The following is a 19,466-nucleotide window of genomic DNA, read 5'->3' as shown; positions in this document are numbered from 1 at the left end:
TCCTTCGGTCAGCATTCTATTTCATCTGATTCTAGGCCGAGGCTAACTCTTGCTTCAACTATTGTGTTATCTCCCTCTTCTGTTGTAAATACTCCTCAACTGAAGCCACATTAGAGCCTCCTCCTACTGCCGGTAGAATAGGTGGTTTATACCTGAATATGGCCTCAAAAGGGGACATCTTAATCGATGAATGGTGGCTGGTAATATACTACCATTGAGCTAGGGACAACCACCTATGCCACTCCTTAGGTTGCAACAAGCAGACACATCTCAAGTATGTTTCTTTTCTTTTTTGTTTATAATCCTCTCCTTAAAAGAGGACGTTGTTCTTGCTCATTTTAATCAATTAAGACAAATTGTCTTTGATTATTTCTAAGAGTCTCGGCCACGATACCATTGCCTCAATCTTTCTAGGCCAGTGCTCACCTTTCCTTTAGAAATTATATGCCCCAAGTACTCCACCTGCCCTTGGCCAAACTCACATTTGGATTTCTTAATGAATAATTGGTGAGATTGGAGGATGTCAAGGGTGGTTTGTAGGTGCAGTAGATGCTGGTCAAAGGTGAAGCTATAGATGAGGATATCGTCGAAGAATACTAAGATGAATTTCCGTAGATGGGGTTCGAAGATACGATTCATGAGTGATTGAAATGTAGCTGGGGCATTGGTAAGCCCAAATGGCATTACCAAAAATTCGAAGTGTCCATGGTGGGTTTTGAATGCAGTTTTAGGAGTATCCTCGGGTTTCATCCTAATTTGGTGATACCCCAAGCGGAAGTCGAGTTTGGAAAAGAATTGGGCATTGTGGAGTTCATCCAAAAGATCCTCCACCAAAAGTATGGGAAATTTATCCTTAACTGTTATGGAATTAAGGTGGCAACAGTCTACACAAAACCACCATGTTCCATCCTTCTTTTTGACCAACAAAACGGGGGAGGCAAAGGGGCTTTGGCTAGGCTTGATAATAGATTGTTGGAGCATGTCCCTAACCATCCTCTCAATCTCATTCTTTTGGATAGGTGGGTATCGATAGACTCTAATGTTAACTGGTTCTGTATTTGGTTTGAGGTTAATTGAATGATCAAACAACCAGTTAAGGGGTAGGGACTTCAGCAAAAAAGTCCTCATGTTTCACCAATAATTCATTAAGTATTGCCAAATGGGTTACCTGATCAGGAGGCTCTCCCACGCTGCTGACTGTCAAATAAGTTTGCCCCTGCTCCCTTTGTTCCCCGAGTGTGTCTTCCTTGGCCACAATTGAGAAGAATTGTGCCCACTGAATCCACTTCCCATGCTTGCTTAGGGATGTTTAAGGGTTGCAGTAACCCCGGATAGGAAACTTCCTCATGTTTACAATGCTGGCAAGTTACACATGATAGCACAACACAAATTCCGCCACGTCCTTCTTCTGTCCATTCTAGAAAAACAGTTGTCTGACCTTGTGATACATAGCTCTACACCAGAATGACCCCCCAATGGTGAGCAGTGAAGTGCCCCTAGGATCCTTTCCTTTAAGGGTTTGTCATCTCCCACCACTAACCTTCCCTTGAACCATACCAATCCATTTGAAAGTGTGTAGCCTGAGGTTCATGAAGGTTGCACAATTAATTGGGCCACAAGATCTTTTAACCACCCTGTTTTCTCATAACTCCCTGCCAACTCTTTAACCCAATCTAGAACCACAACTATTATGGCTTGGCAACCACCTCTTTCTTCCCTCCTCAAGAGTGCATCAGTTGCAACATTCTCCTTACCCTTCCGGTATTGGATGGTGTAATCCAATCCCATCAATTTGGAAACCCCCTTTCGCTGCAAGTGAGTATGTAGCCTTTGTTGTGATAAGAATTGCAGGCCCTCATGGTTTGTCTTGATTACAAAGGGACCCCCCTCAAAGTAATGTCGCCACTTATCCACTACCCCCAACACAACCAGTAGTTCCTTGTCATACACACTTAGCCCAAGGTGTTTTTGGGACAAGGCCTGGCTGATATAAGCCAATGTCTTACCTTCCTGCATAAGTACAGTCCCTATCCCACTATCACATGCATCTATTTCAACTACAAAAGGTATAGAGAAATCTGGTAATGCCAACACAAGGGCTTGAGTCATGGCTTGAGTCAAGGCTAGAAAGGCTACCTCAGCTCTAGGGTTCCATTAGAAACCATCCTTCTTGAGCGACTCTGTAGGAGTTTATTGATCACACCATAATGTTGAATGAACTTTCTGTAATACCCTGTTAGCCCCAAAAACCCCCTCAACTCCTTCATTATGGTAGATCTAGGCCACTACACCATTGCTGCCACCTTCTTGGTATCAATTCTAACACCCTCACCAAAAATTACATGACCCAAATACTCTACTTCTTCCTCAGCAAAAGTACATTTAGAAAGATTGACATGCAATTGGTGAGATTTAAGGACCTCAGAAATAGTTCGAAGGTGAAATAAGTGTTGTTCAAAGTTGGGACTATATGAACTTCCTCAAAAAAGACAAGTATGAACTTCCTCAAATACGGGTTGAAGATTTGGTTCATCAAGGCTTGAAAGGTAGTCGGTGCATTGATAAGCCCAAAAGGCATGATGGTAAATTCATATAGCCCTTGGAGGGTTCAAAAGGCCATCTTTGGAACATCAGAAGGTTTCATGCGAATGTGGTGGTAACTGGATCTAAGATCTAATTTAGAAAAGATTTTTGGCGCTAAACAATTCATCAAGTAGGTCCTCAATTAGGGGTATGAGAAACTTGGTTTTTGATAGTGCTAGAGTTGAGTTAACGATAATCAATACAAAATCTCCATGTTCCATCTTCCTTTTTGACAAGAAGGATTGGGGATGCATAAGGGCTTTGGCTAGGTTGAATGATAGATGTGTTCATTATAGACTTGACTTGTTTTTTTCAATTTTTGTCTTTTGTAGCGAGGAATATTTGTAGGCTCTTATGTTAACAGGGGTTGCATTGGGCTTGAGGTGTATGGAATGGTTTAGGGGACCTTGGAGTGGTAAGGAATTTGGCTCTTTGAACAGGTCCTTAAATTCAGTCAAAAGTAAGGGTAAGTCGTCTGAAAATTGTACCTTAGTAGGGAGCTGAAAAGTAGTAGAATTAGTAGCATGTCGATGTTCCTCCCCCAGTACTCCTTCTCCATCCACAACTTGTATAGAGTATAGCTATGTTATTTGCCCCCCTTTCTTTAGCATCATCTTCTACAATTTCCTTCCACTTATCATCTTACAATCCCCATGCTCAAGGTTGCCTACCAAAGTCAATTTTCTGCCCTCAATCTCCACTGTGACTTCTAACTTATTGAAGTCAAAAGTCAAGGGACTTGCAGTTCTCATCCAATCCACCCCGAGAACAATGTCACAACCACCCAATTCAAGGATCCTTTGATCTGCCATAAACTCTTGCCCCTACATTAACCATTTGAAACCCACACACTTGTGGAGGCTGTACATTTTGCTCCCATTTGCTACGGTCACTGATAAGGAGGTGGTAGTTGTTAGTTGCCTTAGACTTGTAACGGTGGCCTCATTAAGGAAGTTGTGGGTGCTCCCACTATCAATTAGTACCATTAGTCTCCTCTTCCCAGCTTGGCCTTTCACCTTGATAATCTGACCCATGGGACTTCCTTTTAAGGCATGGAAGGAGATTCCCCCTCCTTCTTCCCCTTGGACTTCCTCTAGAATGTCTCATGTTTCTTCCTTCGCCACTTCTTCTACCTCTTCCTTTTCCTCATATAACCCCTCCATGTTCAACAACTCTCTCTTAAATTGGTCCTAAGGGCTATATTTATCCCCATATTTATAACACAACCCTAATTGTCTCCTTTATTCCATGGTATGGCCTTTAGGTGCACTATTAACAAGGTGGGATTTAGGTGTTGCCTGATTAAGTCCTGTGAACATAGGCCTCAAGTTTCCTCCTGGTTGTTGTCCAGTCGGAAGGTTTAGCCTAGATAAGGGCTTGTGCTTCTTAAAAATAGCCTCCAGCGTAAGTTGTTGTAATTGTACCTTTTCAGCCACCTGCCTCACTGATGTGGGCATCATTATCTTCACCATCAATCTTAATTCCTCCCTTAGACCATTAATAAAGTTGAATACCAAATATTGCTTTGTTGACCCCAATTGCACAGTACATACTATGGACCTTAACTCTTCAAATTTTGTTTGATACTCCACGACCAATCCTTCTTGCTTTAATTTGCTAAGCTCAATTACACTAGTCATGCTCCTTTCCCCAAATCGATCACACAATCCTTTTGCAAACTCCGCCTAAGTCGCATCGTTTCCCCTACCTTGGGTCCAACCTTGATACCAAGAATCGACCATATCATTCAAGTAGGCTACGGCCAGATTGATCCTCTTCTCATCGACCACCCGATAGAATTGAAAGAACCTTTCGCATCATCGGATCCACCATCTTGGTTTCACTCCTTTGAACATTGGAATTTCTAATCGTGGCATAGGCATGTGGATACTAGTATGAGGCTGTAAGCTCCTTACCTGGACTTCCAATTCCAGAGTCAAATGACCCACCGTTTCATGAACTCCGTTGGGTCTAGGAGGGCAACCATGGTGCAACAGAATAGGGTCGGTATTAGTCCGAGGAGGAAAATTCAGAGACAACCAGAATTGGGCATTAAGGATAGCATATTGAGCATGTTGTTAATTCTTTGGCCGTACTACTCCATGGTCTCCTTGTTCTTCTCTGACTAGCCGCGTAAGTCTCCCTTACGACCACCATGCCTTCCCAATTTTGAATCATCACTTTTTGGGTTTGCGATATTCCGAACTCTAAGGCTTCCATCCTAGCCTCCAATTACTTCATCCTAGTGCCCTCTGCCATTTGCACTTATCCAATAATCGCGACTTGCAATTGGTAATCGGTCGAATCGTAGTTTCTACACTAAATGGATCGCCAACCCCTGCTACCCGACGCGATGGGTCCCTGCCAAACTTATCCTGTAGCCAGAGACAACCTAGGCTCTAATGCCAAATATGTCAAGCTCGAAATTGGGGTGGGACAATTCTGGCATTTAGGTGTAACTCGCACAAGAATGGTTCTTGGGTAGAAACAGAAAGTGAGAATAAAAAGAGGAAAGAGAGAGAAACGAGAGAGAAAGAGAATTGGAGGGAAAGAGTTTTTGTTATTTCTCAACGTAACTCCCATCCTCATACCCACAAGACGCATGTAGTTCCTGCCTTCCAACCGAATCATAACCAAAAGGGAACAATTTGTTGTATAGTTAGCTACCCAATTACTAACCAACTAACTACCCAGCTAACTGCTAATACAAGTGGCTATACATTTCTAACCAAAAGTCATGTTTGCCCTTAGTTTCTTGGGATTGGGTAGAGAAAAGTAAGAAAATTGGAGGCCTTGGGGTGGGCTCTATTCTTATTAAGGACAATGCTCTATTGTATGGTGGTGGCGGTTTCTTAATGATGAGGGTTTCCTATGGCGCAAAGTCATTATGGAGAAGTATAACTTAAGCCCTTCTTGGCCATCAACTACAGCTTCTCTCTTTTGTCATATTAATATAGTTCGGAAAGACATTTCAGCAACCTATTTACACTCTTTGGAGGTTAGAGTCGTAGGTGATAACTGCTTGAAGTTCTGAGTTAAAAAGGAGGTTGTCTTTTTTGGGAAGAAATTAGATGGGCGTGCCCGCTAAAGGAGAGATTTCCAAGGCTTTTACAGGTCTCTGAAAATAAGAATTGTCATATTTCCTCTATTGGTTCTTAGTTAGGTTTGGGTTTGGAACTTGTGTTGGAGGAGGCCCTTATTCCAGTGGGAGTCTTTGCATTTGGAGGATCTTATGCAGTTAATTTGAGAGCAAAATTTTAGGATTGGCTCCAAAGATAGCATTTGTTGGTCCTTGGCTCAGAGTGGTGATTTTTCAATTCATTCATTATGCCTCCTATTAGAAGAGAATATGGTTTTCAACAGGGGCCTTCAACCTTTGGGGTCAGTTAGGAATATACGGTTTACTCTTGCCCCACCAAAAGTGGAAGTTTTTATATGGTTGGCTCTCCTTAACAAAATTAATACCAAAGTGAATTTGGTGAAGAAAGAGATTCTAAATAATGATAATATTGGTTGACCTTTCCATGGCCACTTTAATGAATCTGTGGATCACCTTTTTCCTCCTTCATGAGGTAAGTTGGAGTTTCTAGTGTGAGGTTTTTCAATGGTAGGGTTATGTTGGACGTTGTCATGTGCTTAACATGTGCTTACTAAATAAAGAGAGGCGAGAAGGTAGTAGTAGCCATAGCACATGGTAGTTAGCGGTTGAATAGAATTTTGGCAGGAACTATTCAAATTGTCCACTTGATTGTCCACTTGGCTGGTGAGATCAATATAAATACAAACCGATCTCACTCAAAGAAGATATGAATGAATTAAATCTTGAATTTTCCCTCTAAATTCTCTCTCTCTCTGATCAAGTCTCTTCTACACAATTCTCCAGAATTCCTTGCGGAATTCTTGAGATATACTTGTCTGATCTGTTTGACCTGATAATTTGGTATCAGAGCAATCTAGGCCAAGTGAAGTTGCGGGAAAGATCAGGTGATGGCAGACGGCATGAGGATGAAGAATATGGAGGCGCAACTACACCAATTTGGGTCATGGTATCGAACTAGCAGGCGAGGGTAGATCAGCTAGAATTGTGATCAAATCGTAATCACGAGGCGATCATCTCCATTCATCGCAAATTAGATGATGCAATCAATCAAATCAGATCCGAGAAGAAGTAGGAGCGCAGATTTGTGAGCAACTACAAGGCTTCATGGTCATGTTTGCGCGACAACAATCGGTAAGCCTCTCCCCAGATTTTCTTCCTAGGGAAAGAGCAGATCCGATCCTTCCCGACCATGGGATGAGTCAAAGGAGACCAGAAACCTTTGAGATTGGGGAAGAGATGGGGAAATGGGGGAGAATGTGGTTGGTTGAAGGCAGGGGGCGAATGGAGGCGTTGGCCACCCGAGGATACCAATGTCAAAATTGGATATTCCCATGTTTGATGAAAGTACACCTTAGTGGTGGATTAGAAGATGTGAGAGGGCCTTTGAGTGGTTTGGAATCCCTAAGCACTAGAAGGTGACCATGGTTGCAGCCTACCTTAACGATGCTAGGGATGATTGGTACCAAGGATGGGCCAAGACAAAGGGGGAATGTCCATGGACAGAATTTGCAGCGGAATTCTGCGAGAGGTTTGGGGGGAGAGGAATGACGAATGTGGTGGAGGAGTTTAACAAGATTAGACAGAATGGATCGGTGGTAGAGTACGAGAGGAGGTTTGAGGAACTGAAGGCATTGATGCTCAACCATAACCCCTACCTTACAGAGGCTTATTTCGTCTCCAGTTTTATTAGTGGATTAAATGAGGAGTTAAGGCCCATGGTGAAGGTGTTGCAGCCACAGACCCTTAAGCATGCCACTAATAGTGCTCAATTGCATGAGCTGATGGTGGAAGCACTCATGAAGAAGCAACGATTTATGAATAGGGGAGGAACATACAATGTGTTAGCTCTAGTTGGAAAGATTCAGGGAAGGGAGAATTGGAAAGGAACGCAAGGGATGAGGAGCTTACCACTTCTGGGCCCTAAAACACAAGGGGATAGGTTGATAGAGCAAAGAAGGCAAGCTAATCTTTGTTTCAAATGTGGGGATAGGTATTTTCCCGGACACCAGTGTAAGAAGCAATTGCTTCTATTGGAAGGAGAGGAGGAAAATGTAGGAGAGGAAGACATGTTGGATATGCTTGAAGAAGGAGAAGAAGACAATGGGGAGATTTCTCGGCGTGCCTTGAGAGGACTGACCAACAACAAAATTATCAATGTGGAAGGGAAGGTAGGAGAAAGTAAGTTGATAATCCTCATTGACAGTGGGAGTACCCAAAGTTTTTTGCACGAAGGCACTGCCAAACGATTGAAGTGCTCACCGATTAGCACACAACCACTTTCAATAACGGTGGCTAATGGAAGTAAGGCGGTGAGCAAGTCAGCTTGCGTTGACTTCCGTTGGGAGATGCAGAGTGAAGAGTTCGAGGTAGATCTGAGATTATTAAAATTGGGGGGATGTGATGTGGTTTTGGGGGGTAGACTGAATGAGGCAAGTGAGCCTCATCTGCTTCAATTTTTATAGGATGGAGGTGACCTTTGAGAAAGAAGGGAAGGGAATGACATTGGTGGGCAATAAGGAAGTCAGAGTGTGCAAGATGATCACGGGGAAGCGTTTATAGAAGATGCTCAGGCAGAAACTAACTCAGGTGGCCCAACTTTTCTCTATATAGGCAATGGAAGAAGGGGAGGTGGAGGATCAAAGGATAAACAATGAACTCTTGCTGGTGGTCAGCAGCCCCTCTCAAGCAAAGTGGGAGGTAAATCAACTCGACCTACTTCATATGCTTTTGTTTGAATATGAGGATCTCTTTAGGGAGCCAACAACTTTACCTCCTCCTAGAACCCATGACCATTCCATCAATTTGAAACTCAATTTTGAACCCTTTAATACACGAGCCTATCGATACCCCCAGCCCAGAAAACATGGATAGAGTAAATGGTCAAAGAAATGTTACAATAGTCCCTAATTCAACCTAACCACAGTCCCTATGCATCCCCGGTATTCTTGGTAAAGAAGAAGGATGGATCATGGCGTTTCTGTGTAGATTACCGCCAGCTAAATGCCATGACCATCAAAGGCAAATACCCAATTCCACTCATTGAAGACCTCCTAGATGAATTAAGGGATGCAACCATTTTTTCTAAGCTTGAGCTAAGAGTTGACTATCACTAGATTCGAATGAGCCCTAAAAACATACCCAAAACTGCTTTTCAAACCCACCAGGGCCATTACGAGTTCTTAGTAATGCCCTTTGGCCTTACTAATGCTCCAGCTACTTTCCAATCCTTGATGAACCACAATTTTTAACCCTACCAAAGAAACTTCATCTTGTTTTTTGACGATATATTGGTGTATAGCCATACTTTTGACCAACATTTGACACATCTTAAGGCCACCTTTGAGATCCTTAGAGTCAACCAATTGCATATCAAGAGGTCGAAGTGTGCTTTTGCTTAAAGGCAGGTGGAGAACCACGAGTACATTATTTCGGGCCAAGGGGTCAGTACAAACCCGAAAAAGGTAGCAGCCATGCAGTCTTAGCTGAGGCCTAACACCCTTAAAGCCTTGAGGGGATTTCTAGGCCTAACAGGGTACTACAGGAGGTTCGTGAAGAACTACGGGATCATTAGTAGGCCTTTAACTCAATTACTGAAGAAAGAAGGTTTCAAATGGGATGCTCAGGTTGAAGCAGCCTTTGAACAACTCAAGAGGGCTATGAGTGAGGCCTCGGTGTTGGGTCTACCTGACTTTAACAAAACCTTTGTGCTGGAAACGGACACCTATGAGACTGGAATTGGGGCGGTATTGATGTAGGAGGGAAGGCCCCTAGCATTTCTCAGCCAAGCCTTAGCCCCTAGACATGTGGGGCTAAGCATTTACGAGAAGGAGTTTGTGGCTGTGTTGATGACAGTGGACAATTGGAGGCACTACTTAGAAAGGGCTCAATTTGTGATCAAGACTGACCATCAAAGTTTAAAGTTTTTGCTTCAACAAAAGCAACACACTCAATTACAAAAGAAGGGTATGGCAAAGCTAATCGGTCTTGACTACACTATACAATACAAGAAGGGGAAGGATAATGTAATGGTCGATGCCTTGTCCAAATGTCAGGAGGAGGGAGAAGCAATAGCCATAACTGCCTTGGTACTAGATTGGTATCAAGTGGTGGCCACCAATTATAATTCCAATGAGTAGATCAAAGGGTTACTAGAGCAGCTGATCTTAAGCCCCACCAGCAAACCAAGATACACGCTTAAGAATGGGGTGACCCAATACAAAGGAAGAATAGTGATTGGGGACAGATAGGACATCGAGCAAAGGATACTCCAAACCCTCCATGAGTCCCCACTGGGAGGACACTCAGGGATTCAAAACTCATACCATAAGGTAAAGCAGCTCTTCTTTTAACCTGAATTGAAGGAAATTCTGGTTAAGTTTGTGATGGCATGCGATGTAAGAACCAAGACCTAGGGTTTAAGAGAATGAGAGGCAGAGAGAAGAAGAATACTCGAGCACTGGAAATCTTATTAACTGAATCAATAACAACTAAACAAGAGCTACATATATATGCAACTTAACTAACAAAGAGGCATTACCCCCTTACACAAAATAATAACATAACAGCTATAAGAAAAAACATAAACATAAACAGAAGCAAAACAGTAAACAACAAGCTAATACTATCTCAATGTAACATTTTCTTCTACACTTCCCTTCAAATCAAGCTCCACCAGTGTCTCTGTACATAAGCTGTTAGAAGAGGCTTCCTTTACAGTATATCTTTGTTTACCAATACATATAGGACTCCAAGTAAGCTGTAGTTTACAACATAACAGTTGAAACCTGTCCTGAGGCAGACTCTTAGTCAGAATATCAACAACTTGCTCTGAAGTAGGAACATAACGTATTTCCACTTCACCATTTTCAACTTTCTCTCGAACAAAATGAACATCAACACCAACATGTTTAGTGCGAGAGTGAAAAACAGGATTTTCAGCCATACTCTTGGCTGCCAAATTATCACACCAAACAATAGGAGTTGAGACAACATAATATCCCAGCTCTGTAAACAATGATTTAAGCCATAGTAACTCCATCACTCCCAAGGCAACAACCCTATACTCATCTTCCCCTACTAACCGAGCAACCACAGACTGCTTTTTGGAACCCCAAACTATGAGATTGCTACCAAGATAAACACAAAATCCACTTGTACTTCTTCTGGTGACTTTGCAGCCAGCATGGTCTACATCAGTAAATACTGATAAGGTCAGATTTCCAAGTGTAGAGGAGACAAACAAACCCAAATCAATAGTGCCCTTTATATACCGAAGCAGCCTCTTGCAAGTTGACCAATGTTGGCACTTAGGATGAGCTGAAAATCGACTCAACTTGTTAACAGCAAAGGCAATATCAGGCCTTGTATAGGTCAAATATTGTAAAGATCCTATAATTGTTCTATAGATAGCTGGATTAGGAAAATCTTCTCCTTCATTAGTCAAAGAAAGACCAGCAGTCATAGGAGTATCACAAGGCTTACAATCTTCCATCCCAACTTTCTTCAACAAATCCACAACATATTTAGTTTGGGTAAGATAAAGACTAGTCTTGTTTCTATACACTTCAAACCCGAGGAAGTAATTAATAGCTCCTAGGGTTTTCAAAGCAAATTGATGATCAAGATCACGAATACAGGCTTGAAGAGCAGTAGAACTAGATCCTGTAAGAAGTATATCATCCACATATACTAACAAAAACAACACATACTCAGTTGTTCGCTTGATAAACAAAGAAGCATCAGAAACTAATCTAACAAACCCCCAATGAATTAAAGCTTCCTTCAACTTATTGTACCAAGCCATACAAAGACTTCTTCAATAATGCATGATGAGGAGTAGCAGAATTAATGAATCCTTCTGGTTGAGCCATATACACAGTCTCAACTAAATCACTATTCAAAAATGCATTGTTAACATCCACTTATTGAATCTCCCAACCAAAAGACATTGCTAAGGAAAACAAAACTCTAATGGTGGGAGCTTTAACCACTGGACTAAAAGTTTCTGCATAGTCCACACCTGGATTTTGAAGAAATCCTTTTGCAACTAATCTGGTTTTATATTTTAAAAGGGATCCATCAGGCTTAAACTTCACCCGAAAAACCCATTTATTCCCAATGAGATTCATATCATTAGTCTATGGAACCAACTCCCAAGTATTGTTCCTTTGTAAAGCAGCATATTCTTCTTCCATGGCTTTAACCCACCGTGAGTCTAAAAGAGCTTCTTTAACTGATGTGGGTTCTAGTGAGCTCACCAAAGCATGAGGAGAAGTAACAAGTTGTTTGGCTTTAAACCGAGTGAGCATAGGATGAACAGAAGGAGCTGGAATAGTCTTATATTTAGGAGTTTTTGAGATAAGAGGGACAAAGGATGCAGGAGAAAATGTGGTGGCAGAAGAGGGATCAGTGTCTATGGATCTTAGAAAAGAACCTGGGGAAGGAACTACCAAGGGACACTCGCAAGAAGGAGATGAGGAAACAAAGGAATGAAGAAATTCAGTAAAAGGACCACTAGGCTTGAAACCAAGAGGTAATGCAGCAAGCACATTAGAGGAAGAAAATATGGTGGAGTAAGGAAAATCCCGAACATTAAATTGTACATGGTGGATTGTATATATTCGACTAGATGGATGTAAACATTTGTAACCCGCTTGACTATACCCAATGAAGATACACTTGGTTGTATGAAACTCAAACTTGTGCTTGTTGTAAGGTCGAAGAAAAGGGAAACAAGCACAACCAAATGGTTGAAGAAAATAATAATTTGGAGGCTTCTGATATAATAGTTCAAATGGAGTCTGAAAATTAACCGATGAGGAAGGAAGAAGATTAGTCACATGAACAGCAGTTAGAAAAGCTTCTACCCAAAATGTTAAAAGGCATTTTTGCATGAGCCAATAAGGTTAATCCCATTTCAGCTATATGCCTGTGTTTTCTCTCAGCAACTCCATTTTACTGATGAGTGTGAAGACAAGTAAACCTAAGCTAAATGCCATTATTATGTAGATAGGGTAGACAGGGACGAAACTCTCCCCCATTATCAATTTGTAAGGCTTGAAGTTTGGTTTGAAATTGAGTTTCAGCAAGCTTATGAAATGTAACAAAAACTGATAAGAGATCGGATTTGAGTTTTAAAGGATATAACCAAGTGTATCTAGTGTAAGCATCCACAAAAATGACATAATACCGAAAACCTTGCATGGACAACACAAGAGCTAGTCCCCATAGATCAGAATATACTAGCTGCAAAGGGCGAACTGCAATAATCTCATGTGTAGAAAAAGGCAATTGATGCAATTTACCGATCTTGCAGGCATCACAGAAAGTTAAATTGGACGAGGAAAAAGAAATTCCAATTTTATTCAACACAATCTGAAGAACATTCAAAGAAGGATGACCCAATTTATTATGCCAATCTTGGCATATATTAGTATTTTGAGCCAAATTTACATCATGTGACAGTTCATGAACAAATGAAGACTATCGGTTACAAACTTTCCTATTATCACAGGAAGTGGAAAGATTACTAGCTAAATTAATAGAAAATGACTCTAGGGATGGAGCTGGAGTGCTTGTTGCAGCAAAACAAGAAGCTGGAACTAGCCGATACAGCCCATCCTTAAGGTGTCCCCGTAGAAGAACCTCCCCGGATCTTTTGTCCTTAATCAAATAGACATTAAAATTAAATTCAGCCACCACATTATGATCTCGAGTAAGTTGAGAAACACTTAGAAGGTTTTTATGTATACTAGGAACAAGAAGAATATTAGGAATACAAAGAAAAGAATTTGAAGAGATATTTAACATACTTGTACCAACATGAGTAATAGGTAATTGTTTACCATTGCCAATGGTAACTTTGTCCCCACCATGATAAGGTGAATGCAGAGACAAATTGTTAAGGTTTGAAGTAATGTGATTTGTGGCTCCGGAGTCCACAAACCAGGCTGGATCAGAAAAAGAAGGTTGTTGTTGAGTAGCAAATTGCTCGGGAGTGTTATTATATGGTGAGCCTAACATTGAACCGTTATCACTAAAGTAAACTCCATTAGAATCACTAAAAGTAGCCATGTAAGCACTTGAATCTAACTGATTTCCAGGATTATAACCACCATAGGATCTACCAGTGCCTTGATTAGTTACTCGAGTAAAATTTTAATCAAATCGACAGTAGCATTTATCCACTAGATGTCCTAGTTTCCCACACAATTGACAGAAAAATTTTCTGTTTGATCTACCTCGGCCTCTACCTCCTCAAAATCCAGAACCTCCTCCTTTCTAAGAATATCATCCTCTATTATAACCAGAATTGCCATTATTCTGATGTGAAACCATATTAACATTCATAGTAGAGGACAGTGAATCAAAATGTAAAGAAGACGAAGGTACATTCTTAGTAGCTAAGCGTTGTTCATGCATAAGTAGCAAGTACTGAACCTTCTCCAAATCTATATCATCCATTTGATAGGTTATTAAACTCACAACAGTGTCATAATCTTGATCTAAACCATTAAGAATTGCAAGCAACAACTCATTGTCACTCAAAGGCTCTCCTATAGCAGTTAGAGAATGACTTATGGCCTTGATCTTTAAAACATAGTCATTCACCAATAAATTCTCCTTTTTAACAGATCTTAATTGTTGCTTTAGCTAAAATGACTTGGCTATAGTTTGTCTAGCATACAATTTTTCAAGATAAAGCCACACCTCGACAGATGATTCACAGTGAATCACTTGCGCTAACACTTCTTCGAAAATCGTAAAAAAGAGCCATCCTAACAGCAATTGATCAGATTGAAGCCAGCTCATGTATTCTAGATTCACTTCTTGATTCACAATTGAACTACTGCCATTTGAGTCGATTACATATTTTGTAGGAGGAGACGAGTTATTCAAGAATGAAACCAAATCAAAGGCTCTTACAGTCGCTAAGATCTGAGCCTTCCAAAAGATATAATTCTTTGAATCAAGCTTAAGTGGAATGAAACTGAAAGCCTTAGACATTGTAGCAAAATCGAATTGAGAAACCAATGACAGATTTGAGGTAGATCTAGTAGGAGAAGGAGAGGAGGATCGATTTTCATGAACTGACGCCATTAGCGTATTTGGCTTTGATACCATGTAAGAACCGAGACCTGGGTTTAAGAGAATGGGAGGCAGAGAGAAGAAGAATACTCGAGCACTGGAAATCTTATTAACTGAATCAATAACAACTAAACAAGAGCTGCATATATATGCAACTTAGCCGACAAAGAGGCATTACCACCTTACACAAAATAATAACATAACAGCTATAAGAAAACACATAAACAGAAGCAAAATAGTAAATAACAAGCTAATACTATCTCAATGTAACATTCTCTTCTACATGCGATACTTGCAAGAGACGCAAGCATGAGAATGTAACTACCCCCGGATTGTTACAACCCTTAGTTGTTCTAGGCCAAGCATGGGAGAGCTTGTCAATGGATTTTGTGGAAGGGTTGCCTAGATTAGAAGGGAAAGATTGCATACTAGTAGTGGTGGATAAGTTCACGAAGTTTGCTCACTTCTTGAGCCTTTCTCACCCATACACCGCGCAGGAAGTTGCTAGAGTATTCCTTGATCAAGTTGTTAAGATACGTGGGACTCCAAGAACCATCATCTTTGACCGTGATAAGGTATTCACTAGTCTATTGTGGCAGGCTCTACTAAAATCCCTCTCCGTTTGTCTATCAGTTTGGGGATGATAGGCTGATGGCATGCTTGGCATATAAAGAATGATGCGTATATACAAAGAATCATTTTTCAATTTGTATATCATTTTGCATGAAAGATCATATATAATATATATACGCCTGGGTGAAGCTCCGACGAGGATGGGGCGCTTGAAGAGTTGAGGTCTTTTAACAGAGGTAACGCATCCGATCATGCCGGCTGTGTTCATTCTTTCTATTTCTTATTCTTATTTTCAAACCCTCTCGGTGTAATAGGAATTGAAACAAAAAACTTTATATGGTTGCAGCCCTCGATTACAAGCCTTCTCTCAAGATTACAAAAGCCATTCTAGAACACAACCTTTTCTCTCTCAAAGCTTTCTCGAGAACCAACTGATTTATGCACCTAATGCCTAGCCCTCCTTCTCTATTTATAGAATATTTAGGGCAGCAATTCCTAGGCTATGAAGCAACTGGATATTACCAGTTTTACCCCTCCTAGTCCTAGGTTAACAACTTGGCTAGTGAGTTCATTATAAATACAAACTGACCTCACTCAAAGAAGATATGAATGAATTGAATCTTGAATTTTCCCTCTAAATTCTCTTTGTCTCTCTCTTCTTCTCTTTCTCTCTCCAATCAAGTCTTTTCTACACAATTCTCCAGAATTCATTGCAGAATTCTTGAGATATACTTGTCTGATTTGTTGGACCTGACATGTGGAAGAGTTAAATAGTTAGTGCTGGCAGCTTGTTTGTTATTTTTGTTATGTTTAAGTTAGCATGATTTTATTCAGCTATTTGTCTAGTTGATATGCGGTGTTATGCGCCTATAAAAGGAGAGCAACTATATTCGTTTAGTATGTAATTTTTTATCCTTGTGATCTGTTTTCAGTAATTCAAGTTCTTTGCTCTTGGATAGTTTTTTCTTCTTCGTAATTCTTTTCTGCCCTAGATCTAAACTTCACATGATATCAGAGCCATTCTGATCTGTTCCAATGGCCTCCAATCAAATTGTCAGTTCCGCCTCCTCGTCAATCCTCTTCGAATAATTCTATCTCCTCGTAATCAGATTTCTCAGCTGTTGCGAAAGCTTTTAGCTATATTCCTCTGAAGTTAGACACGAGGAATTATATTTTTTGGAAGGCGCAAATCCTTGCCACAATTCATGCCTTTGATCTTGTTCCGTTTTTTGAACAAGACATCTCCTCCTAAGTGTGTGATTGGTCCTAATGGTGATTCGATAGTGAATTCAGAATACTTGAGCTGGATTCATTCGGATCAAACGCTTCTTGGCTGGTTATTCTCTATGATCAGTGAAGAAGTGCTCGCTTAGGTGAGTCACTTGGAATCGTCAGTTGAGGTATGGATTCTATTAGAGAATTTATATGCAAGGCAGACATTAGCTAAATCATTTTAACTCAAGCAGCAGTTGAGATCTATTAAAAAGGATGGAATGTATGTCAACGATTACATTCTGAAGATTAAGACTATTGGCCACTCACTTGCTGTTATAGAAGAACCTTTAAGTGACAATGAGTTGTTATTGGCAATTCTAAATGGCTTAGATTAGGATTACGATACGGTTGTAAGTATTGTCACTTATCAGATGGATAAAATCGATTTGGAGAAAGTTCAATATCTACTTTTAATGCATGAACAACGTCTGTCTACTAAGAATCAATCACTGACTACTCTAAGCCTTGATCAAGTCACTTCTCCTTTACAAGCGAACATAGCATCGTCTTCTTTTGCTCAGAATAATGGAGACTCAAGTTTTGCTAGAGGAGGATTCGTTCAACAAGGAAATGGTAATGGATTCAGAGGAGATAGAGGTCGTGGTAGAAATTCTAATAGACGAGTTTACTGTCAACTTTGTGGCAAGCCTGGCCACTTTGTAGATCGATGTTATTATCAATTTGATAGAAGCTTTCAAAGCACACCTAATGGCAGATCACAAGGAGGTCACAGTGGTTATCCTGGTTCTCAATTGGATACTCGAGCTTATATGGCCTCCCTAAATGAATCTAACGGAGCCTACATGATTGACTACGGCTCATATCAGAGTTCTCACTGTGGTAATTTTTCAAAACCAAATTTGTATTCTTCTGACCAATTTGTTTCATCACCTAATCTTCCAGATCAGTCCTAGCTCATGGATTCTAAAGCCATGAATCACATTACTTCAAATTTAAAGTCAAATTTTTGGTAAGCAACTACCTATAACTCACATTGGCACTAGTTCTTTACCGACCTTACCTCAATCAAATTCTGTTTTGTATGTGCCAAATATCCTTCATGTTCCTAGTATGACCAAAAATTTACTCAGTGTGTCTCAACTTACACGAGAACACAATGTCATTGCCGAGTTTCACTCTAATGTTTGTTTTATTAAGGACAAAACATTCGGACAGGTGCTGCTCCTGGGACGCCTTAAGGATGGGCTTTATAGGCTGGAACCAGCTTCTAAGTCTGTTGGTGACAGCAAGTCAACCTATTCTCTAGAGTGTTTTTCCTCTCCTTCAGTGTCTCATTTTCATTCTTGTAACAGCAACAATAAATGTAACAGCCAGTACTCATTTGATCATGAGATGTCTGAGTCTGTTCATGTAGCCCACACCACACGTAACATAGATGTTTGTAAACAGTGGCATGCTCGTTTGGGTCATCCATCTATAAATGTGTTACGATTGGTGTTGAATAAAATTGGCTTGTCCTATTCTCTCAATGACTTGTCATTTTGTGATGCTTGTAAAGTTGGAAAACTTAGTCAACTCCCATTTTCTAGACATGACATTACTGCTACGGCACCTCTTGAATTGGTTTATGCAAATCTTTGGGGACCAGCTCCTGTTTTGTCCACAGAGGGCTTTCGATACTATGTTATCTTTGTGGATGCTTTTACCCGTTATACGTGGTTTTATCCTCTCAAATTAAAGTCAGATGCCTTGTTTGTTTTCATGGTATTCCACAAGTTTGCTGAAATTCAATATAGAACCAAACTTTGTGCCTTGCAAACTGATAATGGAGGGGAATTTAAGTCTTTCATTCCTTATCTCCAAACTCATGGTATTCGACCTAGGTTTACTTGTCCACATACTCACCAACAAAATGGTGTAGTGGAAAGAAAACATCGTCACATTGCTAAAATGGGCCTAACTATGTTGTCTCATGCTAATTTGCCCTTAAAATTCTAGGTTGAATCATTTCAAACTTCGGTGTATCTTATCAATTTGCTTCCCTCCTCATCTATACAGTTTCAAGTTCCTTTTGAACTGTTGTATCATCGTACTCCTCATTACAGTTTGCTACAACCGTTTGATTGTTCCTGTTTTCCTCTTCTCAGGCCATATAACAGACATAAATTTAACTTTCACTCTTCTAAGTGTATCTTTCTTGGTTATAGTCATCATCAAGCTGGGTATAAATGTCTACATCCCTCGGGCAGAATCTATGTGTCTCGGCATGTGGAATTTAATCCTTCAGAGTTTCCTTTTCTTCAGTTGTTTTCTGGTCCTAAGTCTTATTCTTCAGGATCCTTCAATAATTCAAGAGGTCTTCCTACAGTGTTTTTGCATCCTAATGTTTCTTCTTCATCTTCTTTATTTTGTCCCAGAGCAGCCCGTTCTCTATCTTCTAATTTGAGAGTGAATCATTCAGTGCAGTCTTCTAATTCATCTGGTTTACCTACTGTCCCATCTCATTTACCTAAGAACAAGCCCATCAGATCTCAACCAGCACCCTCTGTATATCCTATGATCACCAAACTTCGAGCCAAGACTATTGCCACCTCTAGCCCTCATGCCTTAGTGAGTTCTCGTGAGCGTAGTTCAGTTCGTGAGGCTCTTTTAGATTCAAAGTGGGCTCAGGCTATGGAGGCTGAGTATAAGGCTTTGATGAATAATCATACATGGGACTTCGTTCCCTTTTCTCATGACATGAATCTAATTGAAAACAAGTGGATTTTCCAGATAAAGTATAACTCTGATGGATCCATTCTAAAGCATAAGGTTGGGTTAGTGGCAAAGGGTTTTCTTCAAAACCCGGGTGTTGATTGTAGTGAGACCTTCAATCCGGTAATTAAGG

General features: G+C 40.6%; 1 protein-coding gene across 6 annotated transcripts in view; it reads right to left on the bottom strand.

Moving 5' to 3' along the window:
- Positions 1–19,466, bottom strand: part of LOC127788351 (ATP-dependent DNA helicase At3g02060, chloroplastic) — an 82,816-nt gene that overhangs the window by 53,195 nt on the left and 10,155 nt on the right. The gene's annotated exons all lie outside the window — the stretch shown is intronic.

Source organism: Diospyros lotus, chromosome 13 (assembly GCF_014633365.1).
Source record: "Diospyros lotus cultivar Yz01 chromosome 13, ASM1463336v1, whole genome shotgun sequence".
Lineage (NCBI taxonomy): Eukaryota > Viridiplantae > Streptophyta > Magnoliopsida > Ericales > Ebenaceae > Diospyros > Diospyros lotus.
The sequence above is the reverse complement of the archived record's forward strand: the minus strand, read 5'-3'. Positions and strand labels throughout refer to the sequence as shown.